Source organism: Triticum aestivum, chromosome 4A (assembly GCF_018294505.1).
Source record: "Triticum aestivum cultivar Chinese Spring chromosome 4A, IWGSC CS RefSeq v2.1, whole genome shotgun sequence".
NCBI lineage: Eukaryota > Viridiplantae > Streptophyta > Magnoliopsida > Poales > Poaceae > Triticum > Triticum aestivum.
The window spans coordinates 12,621,931-12,647,588 of NC_057803.1; the positions used below are offsets into that span (position 1 = coordinate 12,621,931).

At 47.5% G+C, this 25,658-nt stretch overlaps 1 pseudogene; it reads right to left on the minus strand.

The window, feature by feature from the left end:
- Positions 1-200: 200 nt before the first annotated feature.
- Positions 201-25,658, minus strand: part of LOC123083694 (GPN-loop GTPase QQT2-like) — a 38,004-nt pseudogene continuing 12,546 nt past the window's right edge.

Below are 25,658 nucleotides of genomic sequence, written 5' to 3' on the forward strand. Positions count from 1 at the left end.
ATAAAAGTGGTTCTCCGTGTAACAGAAGCGTGGGTGCATGAGATGGACTAACTATGAGATGCAAAACTCTATGTATTTGTAGGCATCGTTTGATTTTCTCAAGCGGAAATAAGAAAATGGGGAATATGCGAACAACTACATTTCAAAATTTTCGCTCGGATAGTACTCTGCTCAACTCCTTCACCGGGTCCAGTGAAACATCAACCTGAAACAGCAATTACAACCAGTAAACCAAATGCTTGATACTTTTATTATTCAGAAAACACACGAAATATCTGTGTTAGGTGGAGGGTTAAAACTATATCTCATGTTTGAGTTGTACTGAAGGCCAAGGGTGGAAACACCCTGATTAAACAATCATCTCCATCAATGTAGACCAACCATCGTGCAAGGCACCTACAGTTTACTCTCTAATTATCACTACATAGAAAATCATACTCGTGCAAAGAACATTATACATGCAGATAATAAGCAGAGTAAGCACATAGAAAATGACAGTCATCCACACTCCCCAAAGCAAGCAGGCAGTTAGCATAAATAGCTAGTCATTGATCAGAATTTAGCTAACCTAGTAACCATAAGTTAGAACAATATTCTTCCGCGATAACAACACAAACTCAATTGCAACTGAATCAGAGCCGACACGACACGGTCCAGATCAAGTAATTTCATGGTGATGTTGTTTAGAGCAAGTGTTTTTTCAGTTGAATAAATGAGTCATCTGGATCGAAATTTTGGGATGCCAGCACACTGTATTATTTTCTGATGTATCATATCAACACCGTGGAGCTGCCTATCATGGCGCTTTGTTTTCTCTACCAGCAAAATAATGGTGCTTTGTTTATTCATCTGGCACGTATGGAAGAATCGAGGCAGAGAAATTGTACAGCGAGAAAAGATTTTCAGGCACGCTCACCTTGGCCCAGGGTGGACGGCCATTGACCCGCTGGTACTCCAACAGAGCGTAGGTTATTGTAGAATTCGTCCAACACAAGAGAGAGACTCTGGGTAAATGACGATGAGTTCGATGAGTCGGAGTCCAAAGCTGTTTGAAATGCTTCAAAGTCTTGCATCAACTGGTCCAGCAAATAAATGATGGCCAAGTTACCAAAAATTGAAGAAAAAAACGTAAACCAAGCGCAAAACTGAAGAAACATCATGGACAAATGCCTTGTTTGTGCATTGTCAATTAATATAGATGTTCAATAAACCTAAATCATATGGCTCAACATGGCAACTCAAATGTTACATATTGACAAAAGTATACCAAAAAGTGAACCAGTGCACACTCCATACAACACAATGTGAATACATGTTAGCAGCTAAATGCAATACCAGTGTACATAATCAAGAACAGTGAAACTGAAATCATCACAAGGGTGTACTTACCTCAAGATCAAACTCATGCTTGGCTACATCAACCTTATTAAATGTCAGCACCAGAGCCAAACGGGTCTTGTAGAGGATACTGCACGCTTACATCATGTTGCTCATAAAGGTAACAGGGTTTGTCGACCTGGGGGTGTCTACCACATATGCAACAACCTTTGGAAATGTCGAGCACAAGCTTCGGCTATGATAGCTAGCTCCTGAAGCCGACCAAGTAAAGATTTCAATCTACCCTGGGGTGTCTGTCGGTGTCAAAACCGGCGGATCTCGAGTAGGGGGTCCCGAACTGTGCGTCTAGGCCGGATGGTAACAGGAGGCAAGGGACACGAAGTTTTACCCAGTTTCGGGCCCTCTTGATGGAGGTAAAACCCTACGTCCTGCTTGATTAATATTGAAGATATGGGTGTTACAAGAGTAGATCTACCACGAGATCAGAGAGGCTAAACCCTAGAAGCTAGCCTACGGTATGATTGTATGTTGTGATTCTTGTCCTATGGACTAAAACCCTTCGGTTTATATAGACATCGAAGAAGGTTAGGGTTACACAAGGTCGGTTACAAAGAAGGAGATATCCATATACGTATTGCCTAGCTTGCCTTCCATGCCAAGTAGAGTCCCATCCGGATACGAGACGAAGTCTTCAATCTTGTATCTTCATAGTCTAACAGTCCGGCCAATGGAGATAGTCCGGCTGTCCGGAGAACCCCTAATCCAGGACTCCCTCAGTAGCCCCTGAACCAGGCTTCAATGACGATGAGTCCGGCGCGCAGTTGTCTTCGGCATTGCAAGGCGGGTTCCTTCTCCGAATACATCACAGAAGAATTTGAATACGAGGATAGTGTCCGACCCTGCAAAATAAGTCCCCCATTTCACTATAGAGAGAATAATGTTTTCGCAGATCTAATCCGCTAGCTTGTTTTGGCAACATGATGTCACGTCATGGCCCGGTGATTATTCAAACCGTTTCTTTTAACCAGCCCCGCACATAACGCGAGGCAGTTTTTCGACACGTCTTGTCAAAGCAGAGATCGTGTCCCCTTATTACGGGATTCTCATCAATACGGGCGTGGGTAACCCAACCGTGCCATCAATTGCGGCGCTTGGGGGATAAGCGAGTTTTACCAGGCAAGTGGGGACGTTTAATTTTGTCCGCCCATATAAAGGGATAAGGATTCACCTTTCTATCCACGCCTTCTTCCTCCTCCGCTCATCCGCTCCCGCACACTCAAGCTCTAGCGCCCAAGTCCTCACTTCCATCTCAACCTTCTCCAACCATGTCCAGAGAGGGAGGCAAGTGGATGGTCTCCTCCGTCACGGAGGGAGACGTCAAGAAACTGAGGAGAGCCGGATACCTTCCCGACGATATCGCGCACCGGCTCCCAGATGAGGGACAGCTCATCCCACCCCCGAGCCTCATGAGAGGGTGGTATTCCTCAGCCATTTCCTCCGCGGACTAGGATTCCCTCTCCATCCCTTCGTCCGGGGGCTCATGTTTTATTACGGCCTAGATTTCCATGATCTGGCCCCGAACTTCGTCCTCAACATCTCGGCGTTCATCGCTGTGTGCGAGGCCTTCCTCCGCATCAAGCCCCACTTCGGCTTATGGCTGAAGACCTTCAATGTCAAGCCGAAGGTAGTGAGCGGCCGCCAGGCGGAGTGCGGATGCACCATGGTGGGCAAGATGCCCAACATCACATGGCTCGAGGGCACCTTCGTGGACACCATAAAGGGGTGGCAATCGGGGTGGTTCTATATCACCGAGCCGCGCGACCCCGCATGGGTAGCGGCCCCCGAGTTCTGATATGGCATCCCCATGCGGCTCACCTCCTAGAAAGAGAAGGGCCTGTCCTGGGGTAATTCAAAAGAGCTGACTGGACTCCAGTCATGTATTCAGAACATGGTGGATAAGAAGTTCAAGCTTGTCAACATAGTCCAGATTATGCTCGTCCGCCGGATACTCCCGTGCCAACAACGGGAGTTTACCTTGTGGGAGTTCAATCCGGCGTAGCACCGAACTCTGAACAGGCTCTTCGACACGACTCATGAAGATGCCTGGAGAGTGCTGTTCAAGGGCGCCGCGGTCCCTCCCCCATTACTGAGGATCGCGGATATAGCGCGAAGCGCCACGCCAGTGCGGTAAGTTGTTTTACCTTTCACGGGATACTTGTTTTCTATATAGATTGATTCTATGCGGGATCTAAACTCCCGTGCGGTTAACAGGACTGGCAGAAGATGGCCGGACAAATCGACTGTCCGGCTCCCTTGCCCGAAGGCCCTGCAGACGCCCTTCTGGCGAAGATGTTGACTCCGGCCCCTTATAAGGTGCCGGAGAAGACCCAGAAGGCCAAGGGAGCTCGAAAGAGTTCCCGACGCCAGGCGTCGTCGGACTCACCGTCCGATGAGTTTGCGGCGCACTCTTCCCCTGAAGGCGAGGAAGAGGAAGGAGAGGCTCCCCCACCAACTGGGGGAGACAAGAAAAGGAAGGCCACCCCAACTGGGGAGGCCGGAGGGTCCAAGAAGGGAAGGACGCTCCTTCCGGACAGCTCTACCGTCGCCGACGGAAGTGAAGACGAGTGGTTGCCCAGGGCCAAGCCCCAGGGGAGATCATAAGTATTTTGATACCAAAGTAACCCATAGGATTCCTTTGTCACATTGCTTTCCCTAACGTCAAACTCAATTGTGCAGGCCGCCCCGAGCCAATATCGAGGTATCCTCGGACGGCTCCCTGGGCTCGTCGGACATGGATAGCGATCCAGTCCCGACCGCCACCTCCCCTCATCCAGCCGACGATGCCGAGGTGATGTCTCAAGAGGCACCGGATCGAGGGGGGACAGTCCCGGAGGCACCTCAAGGCGACCTTCCGGACTCCGGGAGCCGAGGGGACGGGCCCCCCAAGAGCTCCGAGTTCGGCCTTCAGCCGAACACCGCGCCGGACCCTCCAATGGCTCAGAGCTCGGGTAGGCGGTCCCCTTCTAAGGGGGGTGAGACGCCTGTGCCGGTGACCTCTGTCCATCCAGAGGCGCCGGACACTATGTTGGAAGCGCTTCGCAACGCTTCCATCGAGGAGGAGCACCGCACTATCATGAGTGCGGTGATCCAGAAGGTTCAGTCCGCCAAGAGCGGATTGACTGAAGCCTGTACTAGCCTTCTAACAGGCTTCGAGGTAAGTGTTTAAAATTAATGTAGTAGAAATATTACCGCATAGACAGTAGCCCCTGATGCTTTGTTCGGTGTTCACAAAGAAAAGCCGAACAAAGGATCAAATAATATCGCAGGAGTCTAATATAAGTATGTCAATATGCATATGCAGGCTTTGCTGCTGGCGTCCGCCGCACTAACTGCGGAGGTCGCCGTACTGAAGGAGGCCCTCGAGGGGTCCTAGAAAGAGCTCGGCCTCGCTAAGAGGCAGCTCAAGGAGAACAAGGGTAAGTAATACCCCGTCTATAGATGAGAAAAAGGACGCGATTGCTAAATGACAGGATCATTGTATGTTTGCCAGGGGCCACGACCGAGGTGGCGACCCTGAAGCAAGCGTTGTCCCAGGCCGAAGAGAAGGCGGCCCAGGAGCGCACCGAGCGAGAGAGGCACGAGGCTCGGGTGGGCGAGGTGCAGCAAGAGCTCCAGGCTCTCGTGATGAAGCACGAGGCGTTGGAGCTTGACTTGAAGACGCGAGAGTCTGAGCTTGCCGCGGCCCGTGAGAGCGCGAAGAGTGCCAAGGCCGAGGCCCAGAAGGCCCTTCAGGAGATCGACGCGATAAAGAAGATAGCGGCGGGTAAGGCTTTCTATATGCAAAGCAAGCATGTAAAAGTAAATTATCGATTACTTACCCAGATCCGGAGCTCTTCAGGAGCATTCGCAGATTTGCCCCGCAGTGTGTCCGATGCCGCACAATTTTACCAGGCCGAGGACGGCAGCTCGACGGAGAAGCTGTTCTGGTCTCAGTATGCTGAGGCCGAACATCCGGTGCCGATGAGTGACTAGCTGAAGCAGATGGCCGAGCTACATAAGGCGGCCGATCAGGCCATGAAGGGCTTCATAGTCCGGTTGTGGCCTGGCGATGCCCTTCCTAACAGCTTCTTTGGCCTGGTGAGGCGGCTTGTGGATGCCTGCCCACGGCTGGAGGTCGTCAAGCGATCCGTCTGCATTGAAGGTGCACGCCGGGCCTTTGCCCGTGTAAAAACGCAGTGGGTCAAGCTAGACGCCGTGAAGCTGATCAAGGAGGGGCCGCCGGAGGGCAAGGAGCACTGCCACCCCGAGATGTACTACGAGGGTGTTCTGCCGGGCGCCCGTCTTATCGTGGATGAGTGTTCGCAAAATGTAATATTTGAATGAGACTTGCTCGTTTTGTCCTGTGTGTATGAAAACTTGTATCGTATTCGCTATGCAACGCTTGTGTGAATTTAAAATATTACCTTCTGTTTGGCTGTTTATCCAATCTGAGAGATGGCTAGTCCTCGGCTTCTACCCCCATGCCACGAGTGCCGGGGTGTTCGGGATAAACCTGAGCACTCTTGTTCCCATGTTTGGGTCCTTCGAGGGAGGTGCTCAGCACAACGAACAAGGCAACCAGACTAATAATGCTTTATCACTCTCACTTAGCCATAGAATTCTATAATTTTAAATTTCAGCGAAGCCCCTGGTATTCGGAAGGCCGAATTTGGGGCGCGATACACGCCTGTAAGCCGGACGGAGCCGGCCCCTCGCCCTAAGCGGCATAAGTCTTTAGGGACTCGAAAAACCTCGCCGAACAGCAACCAGTCTCTCGCCTTATCATGACAGTCAGTTTAACTTTCTCTTCTAAGGTGCTCGGCCCGGCAGAACCGGGGCACAATCGCAGTAGTTCTCCTAGCGCTACCTTAGCCGATAGAGCGGAACGTAAGGTACCAAAACATAGGAGCCGGGCAAACCCAACATTTGACCAAAGACATGATTTGGAGCTGATGCATATAATGCTATAAGTTCGGGGTGCCGCACTTGTGAAAGTGTTCGGACTTTTCACACCATATTGTGGGTACGTAAGCCCCTAGTGCATTGGCCGTACCAGAGTGTACGGTTGCTAGGCGTCATTAATGAACACATAGATATGTATACATATAACAAAAATGCGATAATAGTCGTAATGTCATGCATTGTATATTAAAAAATTGCATTAAAGCAGAGTGATACAGATAGTGTAATAAGCAAAAGAGTAGGACTATGTCCCTTCCAAGGGCGAGCTGAGGAATTATATGAAATCTGTTGGGGAACGTAGCAATAATTCAAAATTTTCCTACGTGTCACCAAGATCTATCTATGGAGAGACCAGCAACGAGGGGAAGGAGAGGATCTACATTCCCTTGTAGATCGCGCGCGGAAGCGTTCAAGAGAACGGGGTTGATGGAGTCGTACTCGTCGTGATCCAAATCACCGATGATCCTAGCGCCGAACGGACGACACCTCCGCGTTCAACACACATACGGAGCAGCGACGTCTCCTCCTTCTTGATCCAGCAAGTGGGGAGGAGAGGTTAATGGAGATCCAGCAGCACGACGGCGTGGTGGTGGAAGTAGCGGGATTCCAACAGGGCTTCGCCAAGCGCTGCGGGAGGAGGGAGATGTGTCACGGGAGGGAGAGGGAGGCGCCAGGCCTTAGATGTGATTGCCCTCCCTTCCCCCCACTATATATAGGGCCAAGGGAGAGGGGGGGGGGGCGCAGCCTTGGCCCTTCCTCCAAGGAAGGGTGCGGCTAGGGAGGAGTCCCTCCTCCCCAAGGCACCTCGGAGGTGCCTTCCCCCTTTAGGACTCTTCCTTTTCCCTCTTCTCTTGGCGCATGGGCCTCTTGGGGCTGGTGCCCTTGGCCCATATAGGCCAAGGCGCACCCCTACATCCCATGTGGCCCCCGGGGCAGGTGGCCCCACCCGGTGGACCCCCGGGACCCTTCCGGTGGTCCCGGTACAATACCGGTGACCCCGAAACTTGTCCCGATGGCCGAAATAGCACTTCCTATATATAATTCTTTACCTCCGGACCATTCCGGAACTCCTCGTGACGTCCGGGATCTCATCCGGGACTCCGAACAACATTCGGGTTACCGCATACTAATATCTCTATAACCCTAGCGTCACTGAACCTTAAGTGTGTAGACCCTATGGGTTCGGGAACCATGCAGACATGACCGAGACGTTCTCCGGTCAATAACCAACAGCGGGATCTGGATACCCATGTTGGTTCCCACATGTTCCACGATGATCTCATCGGATGAACCACGATGTCGAGGATTCGATCAATCCCGTATACAATTCCCTTTGTCTATCGGTACGATACTTGCCCGAGATTCGATCGTCGGTATCCCGATACCTTGTTCAATCTCGTTACCGGCAAGTCTCTTTACTCATTCCGTAACACATCATCCCGTGATCAACTCCTTGATCACATTGTGCACATTATGATGATGTCCTACCGAGTGCGCCTAGAGATACCTCTCCGTCACACAGAGTGACAAATCCCAGTCTCGATTCGTGCCAACCCAACAGACACTTTCGGAGATACCCGTAGTGCACCTTTATAGTCACCCAGTTACGTTGTGACGTTTGGCACACCCAAAGCACTCCTACGGTATCCGGGAGTTTCACAATCTCATGGTCTAAGGAAATGATACTTGACATTAGAAAAGCTTTAGCATACGAACTACACGATCTAGTGCTATGCTTAGGATTGGGTCTTGTCCATCACATCATTCTCCTAATGATGTGATCCCGTTATTAATGACATCCAATGTCCATGGTCAGGAAACCGTAACCATCTATTCATCAACGAACTAGTCAACTAGAGGCTTACTAGGGACATGGTGTTGTCTATGTATCCACACATGTATCTGAGTTTCCTATCAATACAATTCTAGCATGGATAATAAACGATTATCATGAACAAGGAAATATAATAATAATCAATTTATTATTGCCTCTAGGGCATATTTCCAACAGTCTCCCACTTGCACTAGAGTCAATAATCTAGTTCACATCGCCATATGATTAACACTCACAGGTCACATCGCCATGTAACCAATATCCAAAGAGTTTACTAGAGTCAATAATCTAGTTCACATCACTACGTGATTAGCACTCAATGAGTTCTAGGTTTGATCATGTTGCTTGTGAGAGAGGTTTTAGTCAACGGGTCTGAACCTTTCAAATCCGTGTGTGCTTTACAAATCTCTATGTCATCTCCTAGATGTAGCTACCACGTTCTATTTGGAGCTATTCCAAATAATTGTTCTACTTGGAGCTATTCTAAATTGTTGCTCCATTATACGTATCCGGTATCTCTACTCAGAGCTATCCGGATAGGTGTTAAGCTTGCATCGACGTAACCCTTTACGATGAACTCTTTTACCACCACCATAATCGAGAAAATTCCTTAGTCCACTAGTAACTAAGGATAACTTTGACCGCTGTCTTGTGATCCATTCCTGGATCACTCTTGTACCCCTTGACTGACTCATGGCAAGGCACACTTTAGGTGCGGTACACAGCATAGCATACTGTAGAGCCTATGTTTTAAGCATAGGGGACGACCTTCGTCCTTTCTCTCTATTCTGCCGTGGTCGAGCTTTAATTCTTAACTTCATACCTTACAACACAGGCAAGAACTCCTTCTTTGACTGATCCAACTTGAACACCTTCAAGATCATGTCAAGGTATGTGCTCATTTGTAAGTACCATTAAGCGTTTTGATCTATCCTTATAGATCTTGATGCTCCATGTTCAAGTAGCTTGATCCAGGCTTTCCATTGAAAAACACTTTCCAAATAACCCTATATGCTTTCCAGAAATTCTACGTCATTCTGATCAACAATATGTCAACAACATATACTCATCAGAAATTCTATAGTGCTCCCACTCACTTCTTTGGAAATACAAGTTTCTCATAAACTTTGTATAAACCCAAAATCTTTGATCATCATCAAAGCATACACTCCAACTTCGAGATGCTTACTCCAGTCCTTAGAAGGATCGCTGGAGCTTTGCATACTTATTAGCATCTTTCAGGATTGGCAAAATCTTCCGGTTGTATCACATACAACCTTTCCTCAAGAAAATCATCGAGGAAACAATGTTTTGACATCCTATCTGCAAGATTTCATAAATAATGCAGTGACTGCTAATATAATTCCAACAGACTCTTAGCATCGCTACGAGTGAGAAAATGTCACCGTAGTTAACTCCTTGAACTTGTCAGAAAACATCTTAACGACAAGTCGAGCTTTCTTAATGGTGACATTTACCATCATTGTCCGTCTTCCTTTTAAAATCCATCTATACTCAACAGCCTCACGACCATCGAGCTGTTCTGTCAAAGTCTACACTTTGTTTCCATACATGGATCCTCTCTCGGATTTTATGGCCTCGAGCCATTTATCGGAATTCGGGCCCACCATCGCTTCTCCATAGCTTGTAGGCTCATTGTTGTCTAGCAACATGACTTCCAAGACAGGATTATGTACCACTCAGAAGTAGTACGCATCCTTGTCATCCTACGAGGTTTGGGAGTGACTTGATCCGAAGTCTCATGATCAATATCATAAGCTTCCACTTCAATTGGTGTAGGTGCCACAGGAACAACTCTTTGTGCCCTGCTATACACTAGTTGAAGTAACGGTTCAATAACCTCATCAAGTCTCCACCATCCTCCCACTCAATTCTTTCGAGACAAACCTTTCCTCGAGAAATGACCCGATTCTAGAAACAATCCCTTATTGCTTTCAAATCTGAGACAGGAGGCATACCCAACTGTTTTGGGTGTCCTATGAAGATGCATTTATCCGCTTTGGGTTCGAGCTTATCAGCCTGAAACTTTTACACATAAGCATCGCAGCCCCAAACCTTTTAAAAAAATGACAGCTTAGGTTTCTATAAACCATAGTTCATACGGTGTCATCTCATCGGAATTACGTGGTGTCCTATTTAAAGTGAATGTGGTTGTCTCTAATGCCTAACCCATAAACTATTGTGGTAATTCGATAAGAGACATCATGGTATGCATCATATCCAATAGGGTGAAGTTATGATGTTCGGACACACCATCACACTATGGTGTTCCAGGATGTATCAGTTGTGAAACAATTTCCACAATGTCTTAATTCTGTGCCAAACTCGTAATTCAGATATTCATCTCTATGATCATATCATAGATACTTTATCCTCTTGTCACGACGATCTTTCAACTTCACCCTGAAATTACTTGAACCTTTCAATAATTCAGACTCGTGATTCATCAAGTAAATATACTCAACATCTACTCAAATCATCTGTGAAGTAAGAACATAACGATATCCACTACACGCCTCAGCACTCATTGGACTGCACACATCAAAATGTATTACTTCCAACAAGTTGCTTTCTAGTTCCATTTTACTGAAAACAAGGCTTTCAGTCATCTTGCCCATGTGGTATGATTTGCATGTCTCAAGTGATTCAAAATCAAGTGAGTCCAAACGGTCCATTTGCATGGAGTTTCTTCATGCATATACACCAATAGACATGGTTCGCATGTCTCAAACTTTTCAAAAACAAGTGAGCCCAAAGATCCATCAACATGGAGCTTCTTCATGCGTTTTATACCGATATGAATTAAGTGGCAGTGCCACAAGTAGGTGGTACTATCATTACTATCTTATATCTTTTGGCATGAACATGTGTATCACTATGATCGAGATTCAATAAACCATTCATTTTAGGCGTAAGACCATTGAAGGTATTATTCAAATAAACAGAGTAACCATTATTCTCCTTAAATGATTAACCGTATCGCGATAGACATAATCCAATCATGTCTATGCTCAACGCAAACACCAAATAACAATTATTTAGGTTTTAATACCAATCTCGATGGTAGAGGGAGCGTACGATATTTGATCATATCAACATTGGAAACACTTCCAACACATATCGTCAGCTCACCTTTAGCTAGTCTCCGTTTATTCCGTAGCTTTTATTTCGAGTTACTAACACTTAGCAACCGAACCGGTATCTAATACCCTGGTGCTACTAGGAGTACTAGTAAAGTACACATTAACATAATGTATATCCAATATACTTCTATTGACCTTGCCAGCCTTCTTATTTACCAAGTATCTAGGATAATTCTGCTCCAGTGGTTGTTCCCTTTATTACAGAAGCACTCAGTCTCGGGTTTGGGTTCAACCTTGGGTTTCTTCACTAGAGCAGTAGCTGAATTGCCGTTTCATAAGTATCCCTTCTTGCCCTTGCCCTTCTTGAAACTAGTGGTTTCACCAACCATCAACAATTGATGCTCCTTTTGATTTCTACTTTCGCGGTGTCAAACATCACGAATATTTCAAGGATCATCATATATGTCCCCAATTATAGTTCATCATGAAGCTCTAGTAGCTTGGTGGTAATTACTTCGGAGAAACATCACTGTCTCATCTGGAAGATCAACTCCCACTCGATTCAAATGATTGTTGTACTCAGACAATCTGAGCACAAGCTCAACAATTGAGCTTTTCTCCCTTAGTTTGCAGGCTAAGAAAATCGTCGGAGGTCTTATACCTCTTGACGTGGGCACGAGCCTGAAATTCCAATTTCAGCCCTGGAAACATCTCATATGTTTCGCGACGTTTCAAAACCGTCTTCGGTGCCTCAACTCTAAACCGTTTAACTGAACTATCACGTAGTTATCAAAATGTGTATGTCAGATGTTCGCAACATCCACAGACAACGTTCGAGGTTCAGCACACTGAGCGGTGCATTAAGGACATAAGCCTTCTATGAAGCAATGAGGACAATCCTCAGTTTACGGACCTAGTCCGCATAATTGCTACTATCAACTTTCAACTAAATTTTCTATAGGAACGTAACTAAACAGTAGAACCGAAGCGCGAGCTACGACATAATTTGTGAAGACCTTTTGACTATGTTCAGGATAATTAAGTTCATCTTATGAACTCCCACTCAGATAGACATCCCTCTAGTCATCTAAGTGATTACATGATCCGAGTCAACTAGGCTGTGTCCGATCATCACGTGAGACGGACTAGTCATCATCGGTGAACATCTTCATGTTGATCGTATCTACCATACGACTCATGCTCGACCTTTCGGTCTCTTGTGTTCCGAGGCCATGTCTGTACATGCTAGGCTCGTCAAGTCAACCTAAGTGTTTCGCGTGTGTAAATCTGGCTTACACCCGTTGTATGTGAACGCCTGAATCAAACACCCGATCATCACGTGGTGCTTTGAAACAACGGATTGTCGCAACGGTGCACAGTTAGGGGGAACACTTTCTTGAAATTTTAAAGAGGGATCATCTTATTTACTACCATTGTTCTAAGCAAACAAGATGCATAATCATGATAAACATCACATGCAATCAAATAGTGACATGATATGGCCAATATCATATTGCTCCTTTTGATCTCCATCTTCGGGGCTCCATGATCATCATCGTCACCGGCATGACACCATGATCTCCATCATCGTGTCTTCATGAAGTTGTCTCACCAACTATTACTTCTACTTCTACAGCTAACAGTTAGCAATAAAGTAAAGTAATTACATGACGTTTAAGTTGACACGCAGGTCATAAATAAATAAAGACAACTCCTATGGCTCCTACCGGTTGTCATCGACATGCAAGTCGTGATTCCTATTACAAGAACATGATCAATCTCATACATCACATATATCATTCATCACATCCTTTGGCCATATCACATCACATAGCATACCCTGCAAAAACAAGTTAGACGTCCTCTAATTGTTGTTTGCATGTTTTACGTGGCTGCTATGGGTTTCTAGCAAGAACGTTTCTTACCTACGCAAAAACCACAACGTGATATGCCAATTGCTACTTACCCTTCATAAGGACCCTGTTCATCGAATCCGATCCGACTAAAGTGGGAGAGACAGACACCCGCCAGCCACCTTATGCAACTAGTGCATGTTTGTCGGTGGAACCGGTCTCACGTAAGCGTACGTGTAAGGTTGGTCCGGGCCGCTTCATCCCACGATGCCGCCGAATCAAGATTGGACTACTAACGGTAAGCATATTGAACAAAATCAACGCCCACAACTACTTTGTGTTCTACTCATGCATAGTAACTACGCATAGACCTAGCTCATGATGCCACTGTTGGGGAACGTAGCAATAATTCAAAATTTTCCTACGTGTCACCAAGATCTATCTATGGAGAGACCAGCAACGAGGGGAAGGAGAGGATCTACATTCCCTTGTAGATCACGCGCGGAAGCGTTCAAGAGAACGGGGTTGATGGAGTCGTACTCATCGTGATCCAAATCACCGATGATCCTAGCGCCGAACGGACGGCACCTCCGCGTTCAACACACATACGGAGCAGCGACGTCTCCTCCTTCTTGATCCAACAAGGGGGGAGGAGAGGTTAATGGAGATCCAGCAGCACGACGACGTGGTGGTGGAAGTAGCGGGATTCCAACAGGGCTTCGCCAAGCGCTGCGGGAGGAGGGAGATGTGTCACGGGAGGGAGAGGGAGGCACCATGCCTTAGATGTGATTGCCCTCCCTTCCCCCCACTATATATAGGGCCAAGGGAGAGGGGGGGGGGGCGCAGCCTTGGCCCTTCCTCCAAGGAAGGGTGCGGCTAGGGAGGAGTCCCTCCTCCCCAAGGCACCTCGGAGGTGCCTTCCCCCTTTAGGACTCTTCCTTTTCCCTCTTCTCTTGGCGCATGGGCCTCTTGGGGCTGGTGCCCTTGGCCCATATAGGCCAAGGCGCACCCCCTACAGCCCATGTGGCCCCCGGGGCAGGTGGCCCCACCCGGTGGACCCCCGGGACCCTTCCGGTGGTCCCGGTACAATACCGGTGACCCCGAAACTTGTCCCGATGGCCGAAATAGCACTTCCTATATATAATTCTTTACCTTCGGACCATTCCGGAACTCCTCGTGACGTCCGGGATCTCATCCGGGACTCCGAACAACATTCGGGTTACCGCATACTAATATCTCTATAACCCTAGCGTCACCAAACCTTAAGTGTGTAGACCCTACGGGTTCGGGAACCATGCAGACATGACCGAGACGTTCTCCGGTCAATAACCAACAGCGGGATCTGGATACCCATGTTGGTTCCCACATGTTCCACGATGATCTCATCGGATGAACCACGATGTCGAGGATTCGATCAATCCCGTATACAATTCCCTTTGTCTATCGGTACGATACTTGCCCGAGATTCGATCGTCGGTATCCCGATACCTTGTTCAATCTCGTTACCGGCAAGTCTCTTTACTCGTTCCGTAACACATCATCCCATGATCAACTCCTTGATCACATTGTGCACATTATGATGATGTCCTACCGAGTGGGCCCAGAGATACCTCTCCGTCACACAGAGTGACAAATCCCAGTCTCGATTCGTGCCAACCCAACAGACACTTTCGGAGATACCTGTAGTGCACCTTTATAGTCACCCAGTTACGTTGTGACGTTTGGCACACCCAAAGCACTCCTACAGTATCCGGGAGTTTCACAATCTCATGGTCTAAGGAAATGATACTTGACATTAGAAAAGCTTTAGCATACAAACTACACGATCTAGTGCTATGCTTAGGATTGGGTCTTGTCCATCACATCATTCTCCTAATGATGTGATCCCGTTATCAATGACATCCAGTGTCCATGGTCAGGAAACCGTAACCATCTGTTGATCAACGAACTAGTCAACTAGAGGCTTACTAGGGACATGGTGTTGTCTATGTATCCACACATGTATCTGAGTTTCCTATCAATACAATTCTAGCATGGATAATAAACGATTATCATGAACAAGGAAATATAATAATAATCAATTTATTATTGCCTCTAGGGCATATTTCCAACAAAATCTGTAATCCACCTGGGAATTCCGTAGTTGTCGGCCTCCTTGGTTGCTGTATCATGTGTTCGGCAATAGAGCTGCCGGACAGTGTTTCCAGAGATTGAAGTCCTGAAAGAAAAAAAATAACCAAACGGGAAGCCCCTAGTGCGGTTTAGGCCGCATTTTGGGGCGTGCCGTAGTTGTGCCTCCCCCTCCCCATCTGTGCCCATGGTATTTTTATTGCGTAATTATGTACGCGCGACATGAACAACGCCGTTGGGCTGGGATTGGGGTGGCCGCCGTATTGCTACGCGAGCTCAGATCACGCTAGGCGGTCTGTTCGCCGATTGCCCCGAGCGCGCTTGAAGGTGTCCAGGCTTTGAAATGCCAAACTGCTAGATTGCCTTGAGAGGCTGCTTTGCGCTTCTGCTGCGAGGGTCGCGGTGGGATCCTCTGTTCGGAGAGAGCGCTTTGTGTTTCCATTGACTGTAATAACTCCGCGAGGTCCTGGCATCTTGAGCTTGAGGTATGCATAATGTGGTACCACATTGAATCTGGCGAATGCGGTTCATCCGAGCAGCGCGTGATAACCACTGTGGAACGGGACTATATCGAAGATTAACTCTTCACTTTGGAAGTTATCCGGGGATCCGAAGACCAATTCCAGTGTAATTGAGCCTGTGAAGTGGGCCTCTATGCCTGTAATGACGTGATCCTTGAGGGGTCTATACCCATTTTGCGCACTGTGTCCTAACAAAGCAGGTTCAGGCTGCTGCCGCCGTCCATAAGGACTCGAGTGAGGTGAAATCCGTCGATGATTGGGTCTAGGACCAGTGCGGCGAATCCGCCATGACGGATACTAGTGGGGTGGTCCCTGCGATCGAAGGTGATCGGACAGGAGGACCAAGGGTTGAACTTTTGGGGCGACTGGCTCCAACGCATATACGTCCCTGAGCGCACGCTTCCGTTCCCTCTTGGGGATGTGGGTTGCATATATCATGTTCACCGTCCGCATTTGCGGGGGAAACCTCTTCCGTCCTCCAGTGTGCGGCTGCCGGGGTTCTTCCTCGTCATCGCCATGCGGCCCCTTGTCCTTGTTTTCGGCAATTAAATTGCCGGCCTTCTTGAACACCCAACAATCCCTGTTGGTGTGATTGGCTGGCTTGTCTGGGGTGCCGTGTATTTGACACGAGCGATCGATTATACGGTCCAAGCTGGACGGACCCGGCATACTTTGCTTGAATGGCTTTTTCCGCTGAACGGGTTTAGAGCCTTTGAATCCGGCATTGACTGTCGTATCCTCAGTACTTTCGCCGTTAATGTGGCGCTTATGCTTGTTGTGACGTGACCTGCTGTTGCCGTCCTTGGTATCTGAGGTAACATGGTTCTTTGATATGTTGTTACTGCGAGCCAGCCAGCTGTCTTCTCCCGCATAAAAGCGGGTCATGAGCGTCATGAGGGATGCCATAGATTTCGGCTTTTCCTGACCAAGGTGCCGGGCTAGCCACTCATCTCGGATGTTGTGCTTGAAAGCCACTAAGGCCTCCGCATCCGGACAGTCGACGATTTGATTTTTCTTTGTAAGGAACCGAGTCCAGAATTGCCTGACCGACTCTTCTGGCTGCTGAATTATGTGGCCCAAGTCATCGGCGTCTGGTGGTCGCACATAAGTGCCCTGAAAGTTGTTGAGGAATGCGGCTTCCAGATCTTCCCAACAGCTAATGGAGTCCGCCGGCAAGCTATTAAGCCAATATCGCGCTGGTCCTTTGAGTTTTAGTGGGAGGTATTTGATGGCATGTAAGTCATCACCGCGAGACATGTGGATGTGGAGGAGGAAGTCCTCAATCCATACTACGGGATCTGTTGTGCCGTCGTATGATTCAATATTTACAGGTTTGAAACCTTCTGGGAATTGATGTTCCATTACTTCGTCTGTGAAGCATAAGGGGTGTGCGGCGCCTATGTATTGGGCTATATCGCGACGCAGCTCGTACGGGTCCTGCCCGCTGTGTTCGGCCTGGCCGGATTTGCTTTTACTGTATCCGGCGTGACGTTTACCGTCTCGTAGAGTGGTGCGCCCTCGTGATCCGTAGATCGATCTTGAATGCTTTGCTTTGTCCTCCAATATGTTTGGCAGGTCTGGCGTATCTCCCCATGCCTTTTTATTTGGATAGCGTTGGGGTGGAGGCTGAGCTTTTGGCTGGAATGCCTCTCTATCGCGGCCACGAGGTGGCCGATCAGCCGTATCATACGCTTCTTCCTTCAGTCGGGGTAGTAACCTGCGCCTTGGGTAACTCTTGGAGGGACGATCGAGTTTATATTCCTCGGCCGCGAGGACTTCAGTCCATTTGTCAGCTAGCAGGTCTTGATCAGCTGAAGCTGCTGCTGCTTTTTCTTCAGGCTATTTGCCGTGGCCATAAGCCTGCGCTTGAAGCGCTCTTGTTCGACGGGATCCTCTGGTACGACGAATTCATCGTCACCGAGGCTTGCCTCGTCTTCGGAGGGGGGCATGTAATTGTCATCCTCCTCCTCTCCGCCATCTGCTCTCTCAGGGGTACCGTCCGATGGCAGAGCTAGGTCATACCCATCGTGACAGTGCGGCGCGCCCGGCTGTGGCTCGAATCTGTCGAAGATCAAGTCCCCACGGATGTTGGCCGTGTAATTCAAACTTCCAAATCTGACCTGATGGCCAGGGGTGTAGCTTTCAATCTGCTTCAGATGGCCAAGCGAATTAGCCCGCAGTGCAAAGCCGCCGAATACGAAGATCTGTCCGGGGAGAAAAGTCTCACCCTGGACCGCATCGCTATTGATGATAGTAGGAGCTATCAAGCCTAACGGGGACGACACAAAGGAACTCTCAATGAAAGCACCAATGTCGGTGTCAAAAACGACGGATTTCGGGTAGGGGGTCCCGAACTGTGCGTCTAGGCCGGATGGTAACAGGAGGCAAGGGACACAAAGTTTTACCCAGGTTCGGGCCCTCTTGATGGAGGTAAAACCCTACGTCCTGCTTGATTAATATTGAAGATATGGGTGTTACAAGAGTAGATCTACCATGAGATTAAAGAGGCTAAACCCTAGAAGCTAGCCTACGGTATGATTGTATGTTGTGATTCTTGTCCTACGGACTAAAACCCTTCGGTTTATATAGACACCGAAGAAGGTTAGGGTTACACAAGGTCGGTTACAAAGGAGAAGATATCCATATACGTATTGCCTAGCTTGCCTTCCACGCCAAGTAGAGTCCCATCCGGACACGAGACTAAGTCTTCAATCTTGTATCTTCATAGTCTAACAGTCCGGCCAATGGAGATAGTCCGGCTGTCCGGAGACCCCCTAATCCAGGACTCCCTCAGTGTCCATCAGCACATAATCCAGTTGGTCTGCTCACTTCTCTACTACTATTAAAATAGCCAACAAGGGGCAGACGAAAACTGCCCTCCCATGTTCGGTGAAAAAATAATGCTTATGATTACAAGGGAAACATCACGTAATCTCCGGCTGGGTTGTTTCTCTACTATCTATCTACTACTATTAAAAATAATGCTTATGCTTACAAGGGAAACATCACGTAATCTCCAGCTGGGTTATTCAACTGAACACACAAAAAAATCTGAGCCGGCCCTCGAGGCATCCAGATTGACCTACGCCCTACGCAGCCGGCGAGGCACCCGACGACGGACGCGGCGAGGAGTACGCCCTACGCAGCCGGCGAGGCACCCGGTGACGGACGCGACGACGAGTAATTTGCCATCACAGGTCTATGCTCTTCTGGACTTCCTAAGGCTTTTACATGCCGCCACCGTCCAGGCTTGGTGACGCTTTGAGACGCCACCGCCCAGGCTGTCCTGCCTTATCGTCGTTGAGCTCATACCACGGCGTCACCGTCCACGAACTCCTCTGCAACGCAGGTGCGCCCTCATTTCCTCTTGTCTTCATCCTGCGATATATACTAAAACACATCAGCGACGACCAGTTTGTAATTTAACCAACACATGAAAGCAGTTAAGAACCATTGTTACATCCCAGATTTGTTAGACTCTCTGTAAATTGCTGACGAATAATGAGGCACCTATGAAAACTCATCCCTATAACTACTGAAGATGAATTTCATAAGAAAATTAGTCAGAACTTGCAGAACAAATTAGTACTTTTAGATCTGAAAGTCCTCAGTCAGTGTCCACTTCAAATATAATTGTATTATAACAATTTGCCATTCACAGGGTTCAAGAACTTCGTATGGCCCCTACCACTCCCAACGGGGCATGCACACCATTCCAGGATATAACCAACAACCACTCCTTGGGTACTTAACCCAATCACTCAATTTCTTATTTATTTTGCTCAGCTGCTGAACTGTGTCATGACTTGCAGACTGTAAAGAGATAAAAAGGCAGAGGGAAAGAGAGCGGTATGCACAAAATAGGGATGGGATAAATAAGAGACGACGTGAAGCCTACAAACAAAAAAAAATGGCGCATCAGACATTAATGGACTGGAAAACAAAACACACACAGAGTCGGCTGTGTCACAAGGTAATGATTGTCGACTTTGGTGATTTATAGCCCAATGGTATTACCATTTAATGATCTACTATTTGTCTATTCAGACCATAATGGGCTTTGAGATACGGGGGAAAAGGGAGCAGTCTGCACACAATACAGATGAACTATGTGAGGGACAACCCAAATCCAGTGAGCACAATAAGCATATTGATGCCGTCGCTGATGGCAGTAACATTGTCTCACAGGTGCGAGCTACCGGACAAACGGCAGTCACACAACTGCAAACCATAACATGTGAAGAAGAGCCTAGGCCAAGTTCAATGCAGCTCAACGAGAATATCTATGACGATAATGAGACCAATTGGTTGCACAGAAATGATGCGTACCAGATGCAGCGACATTCACGACGATTGCCATTCACCCAACTGTCAGGGGAGGAGAACCCCCAACTCAGTACAATCATGAACCTACATGACCCAGATGAGTCTTTACAAAACAAAGGTTAGTTCATTGAAATATTTAGGCTACAAATATAATAGTTCATTCAGCTACAATAATGTCATGATGTAAAAGTACTGATTTATAATACAACAAAATGGGCCCTCTTTTGAGTGATTGCACTGAGTTGGGGGTTCTCTTTTGTTCATTCAGGTCTATTGTTGCTACAATAATTTCAATAGTGTTTATTTCTTCTGTATTTGGGCCCTCTTTTGTTCATTCAGGAACGAAGTCTACTTATGGAAGGAAACAACCTATACTGATCCAAACAACTTACAATAGTCCAGGAATGGAAACGATCCCTGATGCGAGTCGTGCCACTCAGAATCTAATTGGTATATTTTTACTAACTTCAATTCATCTCTGATTCTTACTCATTTTTCCCATATAAAATGTTATCAGGCGACAACCACGGCGAAGATCCATATGGAATACTAGAGCCTGATGCCCACACGATTAATATTGATGGTACACATAATATCATTTTAAGTCTCCTCTCCCCCGGTTACCTTTGTTCCATGTCCTAAGTGTTATTTGAAACACCTTTTGCATAATCGAATGTGTTGGCGGCTAGACTGCTTGGCAGGCAACAACCTTGGAGATGATGACCCTGATGAGGAAGCTAGGATGTTCGCCCAACCAGGTCTATTGTTTCTATCATGATGTACCAATAGAATATATAATACAACAAAATGGTTTGTTTTGCAAATTAATTTAATGCAAATGTCTACACTTTTCCAGATGTTGATTTTCAATCCTACCTTGTGGATCAGAATCATGGTGATGGAACTCGCACTAATGACACTCATGACAGGGTATACATGAATCTGCCCAAAAAGCACCATGTCCTTAGAAAGGTTAGCGACTGCTGCCACTGTGGAGCATTGCGGTTTCAATACGAGGGGCCTGCATTTTGTTGCAGAAAGGGCAAAGTGGGTGTGTTTACTCCAGAAGTTTCTGACGAGTTGAAACAGTTGTTTACAAGTCAATCGGATGATGATGCTAAATATTTCAGAGAGAATATACGTTATTTCAACTCGCACTTCTCATTCACAACTCTTGGTGTCACTCTTGATCGTCAAGTCAGTACTGCCGCAGGAACCGGCGTCTACACTTTTCGTGAGTGTGCCCAGTTGTACCACGCTCTTGATGATCTAATGTCCGGTGAATATGGCCCTCGGCATCTGCAACTATATATTTACGATACGGATGAAAACTTGATTCACAGGGTTAAGAGGTCTCCAGATCTTAGGCTAGATCTCATACAGAAGATTCCGACAATACTACAACATAACCCTTATGCTCAGGCTTTTAGAAGCATTGGTGCTGTTCCGAATCTGGATGAATATAGGATCTCACTGAACACAGATATCAACCTTGATCAGCAAAGGTACAATGCGCCAACTACTTCGCAGGTAGCAGCAATATGGGTTGAAGGAAGTGACCCTCAAAATACCTTTGATAGGAGTGTTTTCGTGTATGGCAAAGGAGATCGTCCCGTGTATATGAGAGCATACTATGGCTGCTACGACCCTTTGTCATATCCACTATTCTTCCCACATGGGGAGATTGGTTGGAATCGTTGGATGCCATATATTGGGCTCCCCGATGCCACAACCCAAGGTTCAATGCATGATTCTGTACCACAAAGGAACCAACCTACTGCTTTTCATTCAGGTATGATGTTCATAGCAGATTTATATACATATTGGGTCAAATTAAAACTTAGTCAGTCGTCCATATTTCAGACAACAACATGATGGGAGAACAAGTTGGTCATACTCATACCACACAGCTTGAAGACCAGGGCACTGATTTACCTGCAGGTTTTGCACGTAGTTGCTGTTTTTTATATTCTTATGATTCTATCTATCATACCAACTTTTTTTGTTAATCAATTTTTAGATGACAATGATGATAACCTGGAGGAGTTTGGAGACAATGAGATTAATGCCACAAAATCCAGGAAATTTGTTAGCGCGAGGGAGTACTATTGCTTCAAGCTACAGGTCCGAAAAAAGCTTTTTAACATCATCTTATTCAGGGGGCGCCTTTTCCAACAGTGGGCTGTTGACATGTACATCAAGATTGAGACAATGAGGCTTGACTGGTACTCATGGCCAGAAAATCAAAAGGTTATATGTGCTGACCTATACCAGGTAACATGCTTCTGTTAATACCAATAAATCACATTATATATGATGCACTCTTTGCTTCAACCTTGTACACTACTTAGCGTCAAATATTGATTCGTTATAGGGTCTTGTTGACACCGTCTATGCCGGCGAGTCACGTGGTGATAGGATTGGCAAGAGAATAGTGCTTCGACGTACATTTTCTGGTGGTGACCGTGACATGCAGCGCAGGTTTCTGGATGCGATGGCAATAGTACAACGATGGGGTAAACCGGATTATTTTATCACCATGACATGCAATCCCTACTGGGAGGAGATAACTAAGGAAATGTTGCCTGGACAACTGCCGCAAGACCGTCCAGACCTTGTGGCAAGAGTATACAAAGCTAAATAGCGAAGTATGATGGACCTACTAATTAAGGGTAAGCATTTCGAAGAAGTTGTGACTTATGTAATGTCACCGAGTTTCAGAAACGAGGTCTCCCTCATGAGCATATACTTTTAATCATGAAAGCCAAAAGCAAGTTAAGGACCCCAGATGACTATGATCGGGTGATATCTGCAGAGATACCCGACAAGAAGAAATATCCTGTTCTCCATGATCTGGTAGTCAAACACATGTTGCACGGACCATGTGGTGCGCCGAAGAAGATTTCCCCTTGCATGATAGATGGACAATGTCGGTTTCATTACCCACGAGATTTCTGTGATGCCACATTACAAGGGAAAGATTCATATTCGATCTACAGAAGGAGGGACGATGGGGTTCGAGTTAGGATCAGAGGAGCAGATTTGGACAACAGATGGGTGGTCCCTTACAACCCCTTCCTGCTAATGACATACAACCGTCACATTAATGTCAAAGCATGCTCGAGCATCAAGGCAGTCAAGTACTTGTTCAAATACATCTACAAAGGGCATGATAAGGCATCATTTGCATTCGAGCAAGATATTATCAATGATGGGGGAATCATCAACGAAATCCGATAGTATAGGGATGCACACTATATATCTCCTCTGGAAGCTATTTATAGGATATTTGGCTTTAAAATGTTTGGTGTCAGTCCATCTGTGTTGCAGCTCCAACTTCATCTACCAAACATGCATACATTTGCATTTAGGGCTTATGAAAATCTGGAAGATGTTGTTGCTCGGCCATCTTCTTCCAAATCCATGCTTACCGAGTACTTTGAGATGAACCAGAAGTATCCAGAGGCACGGAAATGGCTGTACACAGAGATCCCAGAACATTATAGGTGGATTGCCAGTAATAAGAAGTGACAACCAAGAAAAAATAATAGACCACAGATTGGAAGACTGGTGTATGCACACCCTGATGAAGGAGAGAGGTACTACTTGCGGGTGCTCCTCAGCCATGTCCGAGGTGCCACTTCATTTGATGATTTAAAAACAGTGAATGGCAATCCATGCAATTCCTTCAGAGAGGCGTGTGAGCACTGTAACGCCCCAGATGTAACTTTCCATATTTGTATCCAACTCTTGCCGTCTCCGGCGCTAAGTTATATTCATTTCTCGGGTTTGGGTCTTTGTCTCCGTGTGTTGTTTTCTTTTTCGTGCATCTCTTATCATGTCATCACGTGCATTGCATTTGCATACATGTTCATCTCATGCATTCGAGCATTTTCCCCGTGGTCCGTTTTGCATTCCGGCGTTTCGTTCTCCTCCGGTGGTCATTTCTACCTTTCTTTCTTGTGTGGGGTTTAAACATTTCCGGATTGGACCGAGTCTTGCCAAGCGGCCTTGGTTTACTACCGGTAGACCGCCTGTCAAGTTTCGGGTCATTTGGACTTCGTTTGATACTCCAACGGTTAACCGAGGGACCGAAGAGGCCTCGTGTGTGTTGCAGCCCAACACCCCCCAAATTTGGCCCAAAACCCACCAAACTCTGCTCCATGTCCTAGAGCGTTCGATCACGATCGTGTGGGCGAAAACCGCACCTCATTTGGACTCTCCTAGCTCCCTCTATGCCTATATATACACCCCTCCGTTTTCGGATCTCTCCCTCTCCCCGAAACCCTAAAAAAAAAACATCCCCGCCAGATCCGCGCCGACGGACGTGTCCGCCCCCGGCCGGACATTGTCCGCCCGCCGCCGCCATCCAACCCGCCGCCGCCACGTGTCCCCGCGGGACCGCATCGCCGCCGCCGTCCCGGCCCGGGAGGCCCAGGAGGGGCCCCCGCGAGCCCGCGCCCCCGCGCCTCCTCCTTCCCCGAGCGCCGCCGCCTTCCGCGCCTCCGGCGACCGGCGCCGCCGCGGGACGCCGTCGCCGCCACCGCACTGGCCGCCGCCGTGCCGGACCCCGCCGCCCGTCCGCTCCTCGCCGCGCGCCCGCGCCTCCGGGGCCGCGCCCTCGCCCGCGGTCCACCTCGCCGGACCACCTCGCCGCCGTCTCGCCGGCCTCCCCCTCCTCCACCGGCTCCGGCGAGCTCGAGCTCCGCCGCCGGCGCCGCCTCGGCTTCCGCGCCGTGATCCCGATCTGGATCCGGTCGCGTGAACAGTAAACCCTAACCCCGATTTTTTTTTGCTAAGTCCTAAAATTTTTTGATCCATGTTGCTCAGTTCGAGGTCCCGTAACTTTGCAACCGTAGCTCCGTTTTGGGCGTATGATATATCAAAATGTTCGTCTCGACATGTACATCATTTCATTCCATTGCATCATTTGCATTTGAGGTCATCTTGATACCCAAAATGCTGCTAGAAGGAGGCTTCGTGAGTTAAATTGCAGATCCGTTAGTTCATCATGCACTTTTGTCATTTTTGCTATATTTAATCCGTGCATGATATGCCTGTGCCCCTTTGGGATGTATTGTGAAGCATTTTGTCTTCTTTCCAGAGGTGTCACCCATGCATTTTTAGGATGTGTGTGTTGTCTTGTGCAAGCTTGCGAAGTAGGGTACCTGAGATTGCAGATTTAGGGACTTAGTGATTTTCGCTAAGTCTGGGATATTTTAGTTCATGATGCTATATGTCCAGCTTGTTTCCTAATGATCCGTGCCTCTTTTGAGGATGATCAGTAAGGGAGTTTTGATATTTATGTTATGATCTATCCATCCATGTCTTTGTTGGCATTTGTGGAGTGCTCTAGGTTGACTCAATCGAGCTCAACTTTTGCTTCGTTGTTAATCTGGGCAGATCGTCAACTTGTTTGCGATTTCGCCGATGCTACCGTTAGTGTTCCATGCATGCTATGCCTTCGTTCTTGCCATGTGTAGCTAGCACTTTGTGCCTTCTTGCTGGTTATATGCTTTCCTTGCCATGACTTGCACCGTAGTGAGTGCAT